We start from the raw sequence: 17,782 nt of genomic DNA on the forward strand, positions 1-17,782 counted from the left end.
CCGGAACCAGCAAGATGGCTAAATGCATTATGCCGCTGCTGCTTGCAACAGTGAAAACTTTGGCCACAGATCCCCAAGCCCCCTATCCCACCTCCTTATATAGATCTCCTTCCGAAACACTATCAGTGGCAGATGCTCTTCGTGGCGTGTGTGTGTGAGAGCCAAATTAGCATTCTTGCCACCAGAAATTTGGGTGCGTGTGTGTTGTTTGTGTTGCATGCTTCACTGTCTCCACTGTCTGGCAACGTTTGTTGTTTGTCTTTGAGCAGGAGATGAAATGCACTGGAATTTATTATACATAAACTTCTCTAGTTAATTTTAAAACCTTAATTATGAATTCTGCTTAATGTATGTAATTTTATGGTAGCCAATTTTTATCTGACAAATCCATATAGAAAAAAAGTGAGCCAGATAAATATTTTATATATTTCAACATTAATTTGTAGTTTTAAAATAATTTCCTCCTGTGCATCTCAGGCGAGGCTTAGGCTGTCAGCGAGCTGCAGCTTAAAGCCTTAAAACGGAGCCAGTACGACCACATGGCGGATGCGTGACATTGCATAACTCACTTTGTCGAATGGAGAAGGGGCTTAAAGAGCTGGGGCTGAGCGTGGGTAAATTACAACTTGAACCAGCATTGCCAGCCCCCAGGCCTTGGGCCAGAAACTTTGTCTTGAGAGTTGAAGTTGACGTTACAAGAACCAGACCCCCGCCCCCACGAAATACCACCCAAATCCCTGTTACCTTGCCTTGTGCAACAAGCAAATGCATTGCAACTTTATTAAAAAGTCATAAAAGTTATAAGAACTACTAAAAGCAATGGGTAATAAGTTATTGTTTTTGTTAATAATACCGCTGTTATGGTTGTTCTTACCGCTGCTACCTTTTTTTTTTGTGGGGTAGGAAACTTTTTCGCTGTTGACAATGTGCAATGTCGAAATACGGGAAATGCAAATGCGAAAAACGAAGAAAAGTCCTCTGTGTAATTTGATAAGTGCGATACGGCGGCAAGAAACTTTATTGTTCGCCATTTTCTACTGACTTTTCCGGCTGCTCGCATAGGTATGCTATGATTTTACACAAGGAGCGTTTACCAGGCGCATTATTATGGAGGTACAGTTGCGTTTCCATGCAGCTGAATTTGTAAAAGGAAACGGAACTTGTCCTTTGCCTTTGATAGAAATACATTTAAAAAAATAAGGTATTTCATTTTAATAAGTGTAAGAACATTTAAGTAACATTTTAAAAGATTTAGATAATGTTTAATGGAAATGTTTTGTTATAGTTATTTCTTAGTCTTAGCCCATAACATACACACATAATAACTCTAACTATTTCTAAGCGTGCATCTGATTTACTTGACTCCTTTGTGGGCATTGTGACTGGTGTTTGTTTCCTTTGAAAATGTCATTGTTTACCGGCTGGTCAAACGTTTGCTGTGACTCCGGTTGGGCTTCGAATTCCGGATCGTGTGGCTGGCCAGCTGCTGTTGGCACAACAATGGACCGCTGATGTTTATGATATGTAAGCATCTTCATTACAGGTTTCCGGCTGCCAGGTCCACAAATCCTTGCTCTCAACAGCGGCCATTAAGGGATTCTTGAAAGTTTGCCCAAGCAGCTGCCGTTTGTTGCAACTTGCAAGTAATAATTGCACTCGCGGTTAAGCACACACTGCCACACGAGATGAAAATGGAGATGGAGATGAGATGAGTTGCGTTGAGCTGCGTTGCTCTGGCACTTAAAATTTCTGCACTTTAAGAAAAATAAGCAAAGAAAAATTTTAATAGTTTTTTATTTACTTAAATGGTTTGTAAATAAATAAAAAATATTTAAAAAACAGAAAAATTGAGCGATTTTATGAAACTAAAAAAGTAAGTAAGCTCTTCCATTATTACTGTTGCATTTTAAGATTTATTTCCAAGTGCACCTGCCACAGCCACATGCTTTGTGCTTAAGGCAGCTGGTGTGGCAAAAAGAACCGCAAGAAGGGGCGTTACCCGGGGGCGTGGCAGCAGTGGGGCATCAACTGCTCAGGAGCTGTAGCAGCAGCAGCAGCTGTAATAAGACAGCTCGTCTGCCCCGGCTCTGTCTGGTTAACTTTAGCTCATTTGTGCCCCAAAATGCTGCATCAGACAACTGGAATGGGGCAGCTGGTGAGTTTGGAGGACGAGGTGTTGAAGTTTAGCTGCTTAACTTGACATATTAACGTGAAACGCTTGGGGCAGCGCTTTTAATGAGCAGCCAGGACAACCTGACTGAGCATCCTATCAATTTATCGGGTAAATATTGAAGTGTTGCAACTGCCATTTTCACTTTGCAGCAAACTTTAGCAATTATAAACTTTGCCATGGCCACGAGCCGATACTTGCAACTACGCCTTGCTTCAACACAAAAGGGCTTTTAATGAGCATTAAGATAATGTCACACACGATACCGATATAAGTCCGCTGGCAGCGTACTTTTAATGGGTTTATATACTATATATATCACATATCCGCCGTGCAGCAATTGACTTGTTAACTGTCACCGATAATCGTCTGAAATTTTTAAGTGACTGCTGGATGAAAGGGTGTCCTCTAACTTGAGATGTTTAATAAATTGGTAATTTAACTAGGAAATTATAAATATATATTATTAAAATGTATGTTAAGTCTTAACATTTGAACAAGGATTTCAGAATTCACATTTTATTAAATAAATTAAATAAGGTATATAAACCCAAAAAAGTATATAAATATATTCCCATAGCCCGCGAGCGAAACACCTTCCTATATGTAAAATCAATGTTTCGGATACATATCAATTTCGCATATATGTACGTGTCACACAGATATAGGCACCCATACCTGTGCATATTGACAGGATACACACTCATACACGGACACGCACCGGCGGCCATTGCCACCGCAAGTGGCAAAATGACACTCAACGAGCGTGTAAGTGCATGTCAATCGTGTTTGCCAGGCGTCAATAAAAAGTAATTTCATCTCGCATTAAAAACAAGCGGAAGCCAGAAAAACACAAGTGCAGGTAAGTACTTAAAGCGGGCACTTTAAAGGAGCCGTTAAAAGAGCGTTAATTATGCACTTGCAATTATCGCCAGGTTTATGGTTATAGCCCGGGACATTCGCAAATAGCCGGCAAGTTGGCCACGTCGAAAGAGTTGCCCGAAATGAGCAGCTTCAAATTAACTATGTATTTGCTGCAGGAAGTGCTCAAACAGCAACAGAACACAAAAGAGGGGTCACACAGATACACAGATTCGCAGATGCATTTGTAACGGAATGGCCTCGGGTCATTTGGTTTCGCAATGCAACACAGGACACAACAAGCAGCGATTGTTCCTTGCCCCCAACTACTTTGTTGATCCTGATACAGAATAATGCTTTTTAAGCTCTTTTTTAGTTTATGGAATGATTTTTAGGTTAGAGAACTGATTTATAAAAAACCATTTCCACAGCAAAGAGATTTCTGCCTGACTTTGACTTTCCTAAGTTCGGCTAAAACATCCAACATCCGCCTTAACTTCAATTATTGGCATTTGAATTCCTTATTCAACGGTCTCTTGTCTATCTTAATTTTAATTTGAATTATTCCTGGATTGCATTTTACATTTCCTTCTCGCCATTTTCCTTTTTCCGAATGTCGGTTAAAGTCTATTCGACCAGAATTTCCCCCTCAACTTGTTAATTAAATGCTGCCTTCGCTGCGTGATTTCTTTTGCCCCAAGGCAAAGTCCTCGCCATTTTGCTAACGAAAAAAGGAAAAGCATCCACTGCGTTTGGGCCGCTAATGTTGTTTGTGGGCCACAAAACTCACTTGGCAACATGTGCTCCACTCATGGGCACAGGAAGAAATAAATTTATAAAATTTAAAAGATTTTCCAATGTAAATATAACAATTATAAGCTAATATTAAAAAGAAAATATGTTGTACATTTTGAGCAATATTTCTTTTATAATTTTTGTTAGTTTTTTTGTGACTATTTTTGTTTAAGTGCACCTATTGCGTATGCAAAGAGCCAAGTGTTTGTGTATGTGTGTGTGCGGCATCAAAGCCGTTTCATTTGCTTTACCACGGCGCCCAGACTTTTGCTCCATTTCCCGACTGCCTCAATCAATTTCAATTTATCAATTTTTACAATCAACTGATTTTATCAATTTTATGGCGCATTTTAAGACCACGCACGGGCCAAGAAAGAGCGAAAAGAGCAAGGCAGATGGGCCAGCAGTGCCGCTGGGCAGGAATAAAAAGGACAAGCGAAGGAGGAAATTTGACTGCCAGTAGCAGCAGAGAGGAGCTGCCTTGCCAGCGAAACATGTCAATAAAATCAACAAATGTCGTTGCCGGTTTATTGGTATCTTCTTGGCCCGGCTTTCTGTCCCTGCCACCAACTTCCTGTTTCCTGCCCAGCATTTCCCCCGCATGTAAATAAGCTTTTTCTCCCGGTCTGCCTCGATTGTTATTTCAACTGTGCAACCGGAAAGGAGAAGAAGAAGTCTTGGCCCTTTGGCTTGCTGCCATGACTGCTGACTCGACTCCACGAATAATCCACAGGTAAGTCTCTTAAGATCTTGGCAACGTCTTAGCCGAAATTATCATTTGACTAAGGTCCTTTTGTATTTTCTTTATATTGCCAAAGATATTTATTTGGTCATCTTTGCGAGCTTAATCTGCATAAATGAAATTGAAAAACGGTCAACTTATCGCATTTATTCTGTTAAAATATGTAATCTCTTGGAGCGGGTCATTGTGGGCATTCGGATTTAGTAATATTTGATATTTTTAAGTAAGAGATATTTATTTTAAATCGCATAAAACACTTATTACTCTATCTATCAGCATAAAATTAAAGATTTTTTAAGGATTACATTACATTTACAATTTTAAAGTCTCACCAAATCGAAGAGTGTTGAACAGCCGTAAATAAAACCTTCTGAGTTATTGTAATTTTCCCTAATTTGTTTCTTGTTTCCCAGTTGATATTGATTACCAGGGCATTCGCAGCCTGAAAAGTTCGGCATTGGCCATAATTAACGGATAATTTGTGGCCGAACTGACGGCGTCACATGGCCTGGCCAAAGCTCATTTTGCTGGCATTCAAAAGGAAGTGGGCGAGGTGCTGACTTCCCTCTCTAAAACTCACTAATTAAAGTCAACACTCGTGACTATGACCTCATTACAGGCAAATCTGTGAGGAAAAGCGACCAAATTGGGGCTGGCCCAGGGGGCTGGTGGTCACCTGGTGATTGTCTTCAAGTTGCCTTTGCTTTTCACTCGCCCGTACACCCGATACTTTTTTCAAGTTCATTAGGGTAATGAAGCAGCCACAGGCCCATCCAGAGAGAGACCTAGACCCGTGGGCCGGGGCAATGGCAATGGGTGTAGGTGTGGGGCTAAAAGGGGGTCCGGAATAAAGTGGCGTGCGCTTTACTTTATGGTCCTCATAACCACGTATATATAGTCGGTGCTCCAGTTGTTGGCTCTTTGCATAATGAACGGACATAAACATGGCGCAGCCCAAAACAACAACCGACGTCTAAGGCCAAAGTTTTTTCCACAGTTTGGTAGTCTTTGGGCTTTGGCTTTGGCGCACATGACTGCCACCAACTCGATCCTCTTGGCCGTTTCTGGTTATTACCCAGATATAATTTTAAATACATATTATATTTACTTAGCGCCATTTCCTTAATTAATAAGAAACTTTCCGGACTCGGGGCTCTGGCTAGAATTCGGGAAGTTCGCTCAAGAGTTCGACGATGATTTGGCCAAAGGGAAATTAGTTTTTATATTTTACTTTGGTGGGGCAACTTTAAGGAGGTCGGGTGGCTATGGGATACAACTTTCAAGTGTTTATTTCATTACTTATGGAAAAGATTAACTTTATGAAAGCAAAAACTGACTAATTAAGCTAAGTACGGCGGAGTCAACATTGTGTTGAATAATAAAATTGATAAACAAAAAATATTTCACATAATTCCGAGTATTTTCAATATTCTAAGCTGCTAAACAATCTGTCTTCTCTTTTTATCTATTTTAAACCTTTATTATGAGTTACTTACATTTTCTGGGAAATTATTTTAACTATTTCATTCATATTTAAAATTCTTAGAACTACTTATCGCACTAAAAACATTTCAGCAATCCTACCGATCCTACCTATCAGTTGAAATGTTTTCCTCACCATTTCCGACAATTCATACTACCCCGATTTATCTTTCTCAGAGTTCATCCGTATTTCTTTGGTCTTTTATCCCGCAGTTTTCCTGGTATTCAATGCCATTCAGAAATGGAGCTTAGACGAGCACTTAACTGGAAATTCTTTGGCAGATGTTGACATCCTTTCAAATCCATCATTCCATTTGACATTCCTCCGTTCATTTTGCCCATTCAATATGCTGGCTGAAATTCATTTCGCAAATGCTTAGTCAGAAATCGGATATTTATATAAATTATGGCAGAGCAGAAACCGATTTGAGCTGCTTAAATTCAGCAAGATGACTTTGATATGCAGTTAAATTGACTCTTCCTATTGGGGGCACAGCATCATTTGGATTTTGCCAAATGATTTTTGGCATATTGGTTGTTTATGCATTTTTGACCTACCCCCACTCATAAATATGCACATTTGCAGCCATGGAAAATGTGGAAATGAAATATGCCCATCAAACGGGAAAATGGCAGGCGACCAACAAGTGGCAAGCTGCCGATTCCCACGAAGCATGAAACATACGTAAATTTCATGACTATTTAATATCGTTTAGAAGCACAAATTATAATTGAAAAATACCAGTAAAACAAGAAATACCTTGCGACTATTTTCAGCCTGGGACCTACTCGGTCATTGGGCTTTGCGTGTACCACATAATTGAACAAGGTCGAAATGGTTTACCTATCAAATTTGTCATTGACATTGAGGCCACATGTCCCCATGTGAACGCCGGTGACCTCCATGAATAGTTTCGTTGGCCGGCAGGACTATCATTATAATTGTTCAATTTTAGCCTGCTGCCCAGAAGCCTTGGAGTATAATTAAACCATGAATAATTTGTAACAACGGTTGTCTAAAGTGGACTCCAATTAGGGACCTTGAAAGCAGACAGTTTCAAAGGACATTGTAATGGCATTTGCCACGGAATGGGTTTGAATTCCCATGACGATTGCGCATTTCTAGACAGCAATTATACCCATATAAAGGTACTCGATTCTCTTAGCCTTTCATAGTATGTCCAAGCCATTGCGTTAGAACAAAAAACCCAACTTTTCTAAACTCAATTTCCCTCTATTTTAACCCCAATTGAATTGCAAAACATTTTAAGTGGCCATTATTGGCCAGAGTCCTGGCCAAAATCGAATTAAACGTAATGTTGTGTAATCTTGGCATACAAGTGACCAGCTCGTTCGGTCCTATTTGCGTAACATGATATAGATTAGAGTTATGAAAGATTTTTCCAATATATTTTCTTCGTCCTGCCAGCAGAGAGTGTCCTTGCCGCACACGGAGAATGCAGGGAGTGGAAATGAAATATAAATAACATCATATTGACCCGTCTGGCACCTACGAGTGCCAGACTGAGCTACACTACAACAGCAAACAGAGGGCTCTTGCTTTATTTCATTTATTTTAAAATTTTTTGTTGAGACACATACAGACTGCTTAAACCAATATTATAGCTACGCTGTTATTGCTTATTTATATTTAACAAACTTGTAACTAATAATATTAAGAAATTTTATGGTATATTTATTCCACACTTCTTTCTCTAAGTAGTAATTTTTGCAATCCATTTTGCAGGAGGAACTTATGTTGCCTTCAAACATTAAATATAAATTAGGGCAGGTCGGGTCGCGAAGGGAAAAGCCTTTCTGAAGGTTGTAGGTCAAAGGCAAGGCGAGAACAAAAGCCAAGTACGATATCCTTGCATGCAAATGTTGCCTTTGACAGGCAAAGGATAACAATATTGATTGTGGGATTGGTGTAAGGATATCGGTGAGTTGTGTTTACAATTTTGTTTGCCCTGAGTTTCCCAGGACAACGAATCGGCATTGTGACCTCCTCCGTCTGCCTTTTTAGCCATTTCGGTGTTCTCTGTGTGCCATTTCTAATGGCTTTTTAATTGAAGTACAGAATTCAATGAATAAATAAAAGATAGTTGCCAAGGCTTTTGTTTGCCCCCGAACTCGGGCACAAAGTGAAAATGGAAGCTCAGCCAGACAGACACCAAAAAAAAAAATTGATAAAGTTTGAAAGTCAGGGAAAAGGAAATTTTCTAATTGAGTTAAACTTTTGCGCCATTATGAATACGGAGTATGGAAAACTTTACCCTCTGCCACACATGTGTCTGCCGCAGAAAGTGCTTCCAATCCAATGAGTTTCCATGAGGCGTTCAAAGTTCAAAAAGCTCTTCTCGGTCAATAAAAATCATTAGCCATGCCATCATATAAACCATTTAATTCCATTGTAAAGTTAATTAATTAATATTGCTCCTGAAAGAAGTTATTCTTTCTTTGAGTAACTATAAAGTTGTAATCAAGTTTATTGAAAAACATTTCATAATAATGGGTGATAGGTAGTAAATGTAAACAACATTTAATAACTTTTATCATACAATTTAGTTACAAAAATAAATGTAACCACTAGTTATACACACATTAAAAGCTGCCCGTTTATGTGATAGCCAAACCACCTTCAAATGTATAAACATAAATAAACCCATATTTATTTCCCGAGTATTTCGCTGTCTGGCTAATTAAAACTAGTCACGTACATTGAAAATTAAAAGCGAACAACAATTTTTGCAGACCACAAAAGTTCAGTGGTTGGACTTAGCGGGTGGCCCACCCAGTACGACCTTGCTTCCCCATTCATTTTCATTTCACGCAGCTGTGCCTCGATCACCAATCAAAGTGGAATTGCCTAGAAAATTGTAATTAAATGGCAAAAATTGGCATAATAATTGTTGGCGGACCAGATGACAGCAGTAAGCCTGTGACGATGATGCTACTTGACGCCCGAAACAATGGCAGATCTCATCTCATTTGTAACCTGATATGTGAAGGTGCGACCACTGGGTTCTCCACATCCTTGGCGGTGGACCACAAGGATAATGAGGTGAATCTGCTGCCACATGCAAGACCATCGAGCCATGCATGATGTAATTACCGCTCAGTTTCGGATTTAAATTTCATTGCTGCCTAGGTGCCTAGCTTGTAGACCTACACAAGAAGAAATAACCACAAAGTATAAAATATATTATTGTTATATATTGATGACACGAATGTCTTGTTGTGATTTTAAAAGTAATTCTTAAAAAACTATGTAATCATATATATTAAATTCTGACTTACCAACTTAATCATATTTTCCTCCCGTGCAAGCCATTTTATGAGCTGTTCATTTGGGCCGTCGGCAAGGCAAAGTAACTGCCAAAAGTCACCACTTTCCAGGTTGCGTGTCTGTGTGTTGGCCTGCTCCGGTTTGCTTTTGACTGGTTTGGTTTGGCAACCACAGAGTGCCACAGTTTTGGCAGGAAACCGCACCAACACGTGACCAAACAACAAAGGCGAGGCATGAGAAATGGCAGCAGACTGGCAAGTCCTTCGGCTTTATGTTTGTTGGCAAACCGAGCTCCTTTGTCTATTTCGATTTGGTTAATTATATATCAGGGACAGCATTACGTTTGGGTAACATCTTTCGGTAATGTTCTGAGGTTTGAGTGGTCTGGCTATTGGGCGTTGGATTAAACTTTGGGTTTTGAAGTTACGACCTGAACAGGTGTTAATTGGTTGGATTTGAAGTAATATATATAAAATACAAATAAATAAAAGAAAATACTTCTTATATATAATAATGTATCTAGCATTTTTCTGTACTAAATATTAAACTCAGTTTAAAACCCAGCTCTAAAAGCCTCGTAAATATATCGCTTACAGCTGTGCTGTTTAAGTTTTATAGCTTCTAAGGCAGGAAATACTTGCAAAGAGTTATGTTGCATAACTAAAAAATATAAGAAGTCTTTTTGTTGTAAAAGACGACTTATAATGCTTGCAAAATTTCCCATCGCTTGGCCGTAAGTTTTCGAATAAAGCGGTATAACATTGCACAAACAAGACAACAACACTGAAGAAGCCAGCTGCACCGTGGAAACTTTCACTTTGCCAAGCTGTCGATAAAGATGTAGATCCCTCTCTTGTCCTGCAGACAGACCGAAAGTGGGCGAAACTTGTTAAATAAGACTTCTAAATTCATTTGCTCCATACGCAACTTAACACCGAGAAAAACCCAAAGCGGCATCAAAACTTTTTGGCCCCGCAAAAAAAGTGCAGAACGATGTTGAGCTGGGGAATGGTTTGGCCCCAAATTGGTTAATACACTTCCCAGAAAGCTGAACTTTAAATACTAAAATGTTGAATTAAATATTTCAACTCACATTAATAAAAAAATATACTTTTATTTCCAGGTTCTTACTCTAAAAAATTAATTAAGAATATCACATCTCTGTCACATTATTAACTCCCTCCCTGCTTATAAAAAGGAAAACTCCGGTAAGGTAAGAAATATTTTGAAGCTTATAGACTTATTCTTCCATATCCTGAAAGAAAAAGAATAAGATATTGTTACTAGAATTACATATTTCCTAATCTAGCTCTGCAACTCTCTAGTTAGAGTCTTAAAATGAGCGAAACACAATAAACAACTTCATCAAATGCTTGTGGCTGCAATTCCCCGTTGTTGTAGCCTGTGCAAATATTTTCGGCAATCCTGAAAGCTCAAAGAAAATAGAGGAGTCTGGAAAAGTTTCTCGCAGGGCTGCAGCTTAAATAAATAGAGCGGGTTTGGCCCAAAAAAGGGGGAAGTGAAGGCCGAAGGCATCACAATGGTCGTCGACGTCGCTTGGCCACCTAAAAGTATGCAACACTTTCTCAAGTTCCCCCAGCCATCACCATTTCGCCCCTGATCCCTTACAAGTTTTGTTTTCTTGTGCATTTTCATTAAATAGTGTTGTTCGCCATTGTTGTCGACGCTGTACTTTGCATATTTTAACTGCTTATGGCCCGTTCTGACACGCCCTCGTCATAGAGTCGCCCGGCAAATGGAAAGGGGGCGGCGCCCCGAACATTGTAATAAAAAACAAACTTTCTTTTCGCTGGCAAAAAACTACTTTTGTCTTTCTTATTATCATGTTGCGGGTGCTTGTCATTTGTTTATTGTTTTTTCCGAGGGTGGTCGGTCGGTGGGGGAGCGTGTAAGACTCGGGATTACTTGTTTCTATTCAAGGTGGCAAAGTTTTCTTGGGATATATTATTTTGAGAACGAACTTATATACTTAATAAACTATTTATTTTTGATAGGTTTCTATATTTATTAATATACGGTACCCACTTAATAAGTTATAAATCATACTGTATAAGGAATAATTTGTCTATTAATATGCCATGTTAATTTGTGGAAGAATGAAAATATTTAATATCATTTTAGGTTAAGTAAAAGGAAAATTTAATGTTCATTCTTAAATTGTGATTATTTTACTTTAAGCTTATTGAGAAGACTATAAAGTTGTTTGAATATTAGACTTTTATATAAATTTCTGTTTTCTTTGAGTAGGTAACTTTAGTATGCAACTTTTTTATAAATATCTTTCCTCTCCTTTGAAAAGGTTAGAAAAAATCATTTATAGAAGAACGAAATACAATATATGACATTCCAGTTTCCTCAGTGTAATTGCATTTAAATTGTGACATCACATTGAAACTATCATTGCGAATTCAGGAACGAGCAAGAACACGGAATGTTGCTACATTTAGTTGCGCCAAGGACAATCTGCCGGAGCAAGTGCATTTGTTCGCGATGTAATTTGTTTCATTGCCAATTGTCTTGTCGTGTCCCGTCTCCTGACTGGCTTTTTATGACTCTTGCCAACGGCGGGTTTTATGGCCCAGACGCGACCACGCCCCAAAAAAGTCTACGGCTAGGGCTGAAAAACCAACTGCGACCAAATGCGGCCAAGTCCGACTGTCTGCCACTCGACTCTTGACGGCTGTCGAGGGGTTTTCCTAACTTAATTTGCAACAACTGTGAAGGCATGGCCGGGCTTTTAGGTGTGGCCAGCAGTGAGGTAAACATTTCGTTGCCGGCTTTCCGCTGTTCTCATCTGGCTTAATTGGCTTATGAAGTCAATCCCCTAGGTCGGTGTCTGGGCTCCCCGGCCATTGAAATAATTATTACAAATAACTATTCAGGGCGTTCAAGTGTTGCACAATTAAGTGTCATTAGCGAAAAATGCAGAAACACTGCTAAACACATAGATATATATATAGAGAAAAATCCTAATCCTAGTTCCCAAGGGATTTTTTGGGCTGGGTGTTTGCTGTGGGCATTTAATTAGCATCAAATTACTTTTATTCACACTCCAATGCGCCGGGGCATGTGTTGCACCTTTTATTCCCGCCCTCAGTTTCATTTTTTCCCTTCCCTGCCTTACAGGGCAAATGAATTTGCGAAGCTCATTTATGCTTAATTAATCCATGCGATTATATCGGTGTAGGGTTGTTGAAAAGGAGCTTGTTTAATTGAAGATATTGCTGACATATCGGATTATTAACACTTACTTGAAGCGGAAGAATGGGGCAAATATGTGAGAAAATTGAGGTAGGCTTAACTTAACTAGAGTTACGTATAATTTAAGGCTGAGTTTTTATTTCATTTCACATTTGTTAATGAAGTTTCTAACATTATAATTTAGAAACAAAAACATTTTCGCTCACTGCAGTTGGGTTTGAATTAGAACAAAATTTCAGTTGTAATGGTTTGATGGCTAAATGAACTGCTAATTAGATGGATGCCAATAACCAGTTTGGCTGCCGGTTTTAAAAGCACTTAGTCGAAATAAGGAAACTAAAACGCGAAACATTTGCGTATCACGTTTCGGGTAAAATGATTAAGTGGGGCAACATGGCGAATACGCAACATTTAAGCGGCAGAAAGCAAATTAAATTAAAGAGAACTAACTGCAGCACATGTCAAACTAACAAACTTATGCCGAACGAGGCCCCAAAAGGGTTGGCCCTATAACACGAGGGGTGCCCCGGCTTTTAATTAACGATGTACGAAACTAAATTGAAAAATTTGATTAAAAAGTTTTTTTGCGCTGCGGCAGCGACGGCAAGAAAGTGGATTTTCAAGTACGAATGCGGGGTGCATTTCCATAAGGGTGCAAAATGGTGGGTTCGTTTGTAGTGCCAACGAAATTCTAGTTAGTTTGGCTTCACAAATGTTTTAACATCATTTTATTTCCAGAATGCAAAAACTGTTCCACGCACTTCAGTGGCTATGTGTGCATGTGTGTGTGTTTGAGCGAATGTGGGGGCGGTGGGGCGTGGCTGGCATTAACACTTGTAGTGTCAGTGTCGCATGTCGCTGCCTGTGAAGCTGTTAAACTAAATACACGCTGTCTGGGTCCTTGCACCAGCTCACTCACGAGTATTTCCCGCTCTCTTCTGTGGCTCTATGTATGTGTTTCTGGGTGTGTGTGTGTGTATGACGTACTTCCGGTTCGTTGCATCCACCAACACTCGCACACACCTGCTCAACATGCATTCTATTTCAGATATACCCGTGCATGCATGTATAGGTAGGTATGTGGTGGCAAATTGTGGCAAGGTGCAGCAAGCACGCAATTAGAAGTTGCTCAGTTCACTTTTTTGCCTCTACTTCCATGGTATTTTACATTTCTTGCAGCTTGTCGCCCTTATGGAAATTTAGTCAGAACCCCAAAACGCAATCAAGTGAATTACAAAAGAGGGTAAGCTATAAACTTCAATGAAAGCAATGAAGTTAAATTAAATTCTCTCAGAAAGAAAATGAAAATTCCATACGGTTTACCTTAAAAAGAATCTAATTTAGAGCGATGCCTAGTTTTTTAAGGATAAACTGTTTGATATATAATCCGTTAGATTTTTAACTTGGAATCCTTGGGGATAAAAGTTTTAATAAGGTGTAAATTGGCAATGATATTTTTAATATACCTGCTTTACTGTGTTCACATTGTCCATGATGAGATAGAATATCAAATAGATTTAATTTTAGAGTTCACAAAAACACAAACTACAAACTTTTTACCGGAATTATAAAATTTCTTTTATACTTTAAAGCATACCAGCTCCGGAAACCGCAAATCAATCTGAAATTTATGGGTTTCCGACTCCGCCAAGTTCGCAGGAGTGGGGATATTCGAGCCTTGCTTAGCATACTTATTGGGGCATTTTGTGGTGATGCATTTGCGCCAGTATACTGCAGTAGCACTCATACAGAACAACACGAATATACACACACCCACTCCCACATCCATTTGCATCTGCGTGGATGTATTAAACATGAGGCAAATGAAAAGCGGAAGTGCCAACCAGGCGGCGAGCGATTTTCGCGGTCTCTTTGGACGACGCCAGAAGTCAGTGCGGAAAATGAAGGAAAACTCAACTCAACACACGCCGCACCACCATTTGTGGTTGCATTTTGTCCCCCTGCCGCATTTATTACGCATGCAAAGAATGCACCAAGGAGCGTGTTTTGGGAGCCTAGGGAGAGGGGTGGCCTTGGGGTTCTATTGGGGGCGGGATCTCCGGCGACTGTTTGAAATTCATGACTTGTTTAGTGCACATGCCGCATAATGTTGCATACATTTTGGGCGGTTGGCGGCAATGCCGCGGGTATATTGCAGCTGCCACTATTTGCTGTTCTTGCCGGCGTTATTACCGCTCCTGTTGCTGGTGTTGTTGGTATTGTTTCCAAATGAGGAGCACCGCACAAATATGCAAGGATACATAAATGCAAAAGCTGCATCACAAATTGATATGGCTTTCGCTTAGTTGAGAGAAGAGATGGAAAAGACCTTTCAATTTCTTAAAATTTTTCTGTTTAAAAGATAAAATGCTTAATTGATAAAACTCAAAATGATAGTTTAATTAAGGTGTTTTAATTTGAAAGTCTGTATCACTTTTATTATGTCGCACACCTTCTGCAGTTGTGCACACTTAAGCCAACATAAGTACTACTATATTTGGGTAATATTTATGCATTTTCACATAAATGCCAGGCATTGGAGTGTGCGTAAGATGTGCATTCATGGCTTCGACTTGTTTTGCATGCTAATTGCCTTTGACGTAGACTGAAAGAGATAGAATTGCAAGCATAGAAAGGAAGAGAGAACCAGTGACTACAGCAGTCGTAAATTGGTCGCCTGCTCATGATTATGTGCGAAAATGTTTCACAGTGCGCCTTAATAAACCTAATTGGAGTTTTAATTATTTATTGGGCTAGCCAATTTCATTTCATAACAGAATGTACTGCGTAAATATTTTGAATTTCTCTATATTTCTCTATTTATTGGTGAAAAATTTCTATGATTTCTGTTTGCTTTGCAACAGAAACGAAAATATTTCCAAAGCAATTGGGAACTTGGAGCTTGTAAAAATGATTTTCCAGCTGCTCACAAAAGTATGCAACTGAGAAAAATTCAACTTTGATTTGGAATTTTTTCTCTCGAAATGAAATGATTTCATTCGAATTCGCTACTGAAGCAAGTTGAAGGAATCTCGTTGAATAATTTACTGCCGGCAGTGTGCGTTTTGCAATCACATGTGCACCCACTATATCCCGCCACCATTTCCATTCTACAATCCCATCCCGTGCTAATGGCACTCTGCATATTTCATCATATTAAGTGCCAAAACAACGCATAATCAACTCGCATGGAACCCCATGCCCCATTGTAGGTCTATTTGAGTTAGGGTAAGAAGCACTCTCCGTGTAACTGAATTAAGTCCCGTTCACAATGCCGTACGATCTATTACCACAAAATGCTGCAACCCAGTCATCAATGCAATTCGGCTGGCTTAGTTCCCATCGCTTTTCCATACCCGGACACCTCCCGCTTTTCCTTCCCCCCCTTGCCACCCATCCAGTTCACTAATTATACGGCTAAACAATTTTGTATTTTGGGTGGCTTTTGTTTATGCGACTGACCGAACTTGGTATCTGTTCTGCAACCGAGAGCTGAATGCCTCGAATTGGTTGCGTAAACATTTGCTATACTGGTTAGATACAAAAATCGAAGGTTTTAGCGGGGTTGAGTGGGATAAGCTAAGTCTATTTTGAGAACAATAATAATAATGCACAATTTAAATTTAGTATATGGATATTGGATATATATCAAACCTTTTTACCTAGTTTTTTCTCGAGTCTATGATATATATATATATATATATCTACAATTTATAATGTTTACAGTGAGTAAACAATATTAGACATATGTTCTTAAACTTATAATATTTTAAATTTATATCGACAAGTTGAATAAGAATTTAAATAAAATATCTAGTTTCCAAATTTTCTAAACAGTTTGATCAATGACATTAATTTTATTTCTGATTTTTCTTGATCTTTTCTAATATAAGCTCTCCATCCATCAATTCTAACCGATATTTTGGTTTTGAAAAATCATTCAGCATGTGAAAGGATAAATTGCTTGATGATTTCAGCAATCAACAGCAGCAGCTAAAATTCAAGAGCGATGACTTCACAAATAAATATTACTTGTGTTATACAAATGTTCCAAAAGTGTTATCTGTATTGTTTAAGTTGGAGTGCTATCCACTATGATGAATAAATTTAGCTTGATTTAAAGTATTTTCAAATCAAATATAATTAGTCATAAAGTGCAGGCAATGACTATAACTTGGTTCGAGAGACAACGGATGGGCGTTGGTAAGCCATGGAGATTAGCACATGTCATAAATATTATTTAAGTCCATATAATCCTTGCATCACAAATGCCTTTATGGTTATGACCCGGTGTGCACTATAGCTCATACAGTGCTTACGCTCTGAATCAGTTTTTCTAAGAAATACTGGCTCGAAGCATTTGCCCCGTAAAATTTGCATGGGATGCAGTTATGAATTTATTTATGACCCTCATACCCCGGATGCTTGTGCTCGTGTCTACCTCACCTTTGTCTTTCTGAGTTTTGGAATCCTATATACATATTTAAACATTTGCACATCCGTGACCAAAAATAGCAGAGCCAAAAATATAGCTTCTACCTAGGCAATGTGCAACACATTCGTGGTAAGACATTAATTTAAAAACAAAGCAAATCACAGAAATTTTTATTATAAACAAAAAAAAAAAGGCTGCATTGTATTTGAAAGGGATTTATGAATGCAGGGTAAGTGCTAAAATTCTAAACCCAAAACAGAAGAATTTCAAACCATCTGTGTTAAATGCTATTTACAATGGAAAATCCTCTATATTTTGAAGATGTTTCTTTTTAAGGTCCTATAAAAATTGATGATAATGTTCGATTTATTATTCTCCTTTTCCTCCTTTTCTTTGCACTCGATGGAATTCTGCCAATAAATTTTCTTACCTTTTCCTGACAAATTAAAACTAAAATTTTATAGATTTTCACAATCTACGTGTGCGAATTAGTGTTCTTCCCCAGAAGAAGCATTAATTTCTTGTGGCTTTTTGCCGAATTTTGGGTGGTCCAGACTTTTTAATTCATTTTTCGCTCATCGCTCAATCGAATGGGTTTTGTTTATAAAAGAAAAATAAGTTGAATAAATAAGTACATTACCATTTGCGAAAATTGTTTGATTGAGTAATTGATATTTTTGTATAGAAATGTTGCTAAAGCCGAAAAATTAGAATGAATATATTTTTGAAATATTTTAAAAGCAATTTTGAGGCAGTTTGAGAGTCAGTTATCTATGGAATGTAGGA

Source organism: Drosophila eugracilis, unplaced genomic scaffold, assembly GCF_018153835.1.
Source record: "Drosophila eugracilis isolate 14026-0451.02 unplaced genomic scaffold, ASM1815383v1 contig_2154, whole genome shotgun sequence".
Lineage (NCBI taxonomy): Eukaryota > Metazoa > Arthropoda > Insecta > Diptera > Drosophilidae > Drosophila > Drosophila eugracilis.